At 36.8% G+C, this 1563-nt stretch overlaps 1 protein-coding gene across 4 annotated transcripts in view; it reads right to left on the reverse strand.

The window, feature by feature from the left end:
• Window positions 1-1563, reverse strand: part of Gstcd (glutathione S-transferase C-terminal domain containing) — an 84056-nt gene that overhangs the window by 8629 nt on the left and 73864 nt on the right. The gene's annotated exons all lie outside the window — the stretch shown is intronic.

A 1563-nucleotide genomic window follows, 5' to 3' on the forward strand; every position in this document is an offset into this window, starting at 1 on the left:
CAGTGTTGCAGTTGGCACTATCATAAGTGTTGAAGGTAACATGTATGTCACATGGCCCATCACAGTGTGGTAGCCCACACTATCATAAGTGTTGAAGGTAACATGTATGTCACATGGCCCATCACAGTGTTGCAATATGCACTCCATTAACTCAATAAAAATAGTCTTGTCTATTGTGTTTTTACATATTTTAGAAACAAAAGGCTATAAGTTACACCTCCACCTTTAGTGAATCAGCTAGTTTTCATACACAAAGAAATAAATGTTCTGAATTTATTCTGAGTTCTAAGGATACAGAACAAAGTGACAGTAAATCTACAAGGCTTTGAAAAAGGAAATGAAACTGAGATTTTACTTAGTCAGTAAACTAAGATATAAATCTGAATAGATCAAATTAATATTCTTATGTTACATATTTCATACATGTTTCATAATGTACTAGAAAGCCACATATTTTATCAGATTTAACTGTTCAATAGGCCTCAAATATACATATATATTATATACACAAATACTATCATCCATCTATCTATCTATCTATCTATCATCTATCTATCTATCTATCTATCAATGATTTGATTTTTTCTCAGCTTGTGAACTGTTGCAAGAACAAAATAATAGAATAGGAAAAGATCTGTTTCATACTGTTACTTATACTAGAGATTTTAAATAAATTCTAATGAAAATTTCTATAGTTTCTAAAGATAATTATGTGATTGATTTTGTGTCCTAGTTGCTGTTTGGATGTAGCTGATGTATTTAGCTTCTGATTCTCAATTACTATGAACCACAAGAGTGAAATGTCACACAGGGTTGTTCTCTAAGAAAAGTGATGAGAATCAACGTTTCTTTCTCTTCTATGCGGGGTAAGAAAGATCATGAAAATGGCCATCAAGTCTAATCAACATGGGGAATACTATTTTTATTATTTTTAAATAATCACCCCTGTCCCCAGACAGGCTGTTTAACAGCCTGGGTACACTAGAACTCTCTTTGTTCCCAGGCTGGCCTCAAACTCACAGTAACCCCCAGTGCTGGGATTAAAGGCATGCACCAAAAAGCCTGTTTTGGTTGGGTGAGCCATCCTGGAGGCCCTGAGGACGCTTCTAACTACTAGCAACAACTTACATTTACGAAGGACTCACGCTATCAGAGGCCTTATGCTATGCCCTCTTCTTTCTGTTGTTCGTTTATAGAGTCAGAGTCTTATGTGCCTAGGCTGGCTTTAAACTTGAGGTGAAACTCCTACTTCAGCCTCCTCTGCACAGAGCTTCCAGGCATGCACTGGGGCTCTTTGCCACTTTAAAGTACTATACCTACCATTATTAAATACTCGCACTGCACATACCATGCTAAGACCAGAGTCTTAGTACTTAGCCATTAACTACAGGTGAGGAAGTCAACAGACTTCTACTGTTCTGGCTCCTAGACAGCCTTGCTTCTAACTGTATCTAAAAGAAAAGGTAGTGACAGACAGGAGAGCTACTCTTCTTAATCCACAAATTATACCTTCCACACTGTGGAAAGGAAATCAATCTCAAATTCAAACCTCACTGCGACTTT

The sequence above is a fragment of the Mastomys coucha genome, unplaced genomic scaffold (assembly GCF_008632895.1).
Source record: "Mastomys coucha isolate ucsf_1 unplaced genomic scaffold, UCSF_Mcou_1 pScaffold16, whole genome shotgun sequence".
Lineage (NCBI taxonomy): Eukaryota > Metazoa > Chordata > Mammalia > Rodentia > Muridae > Mastomys > Mastomys coucha.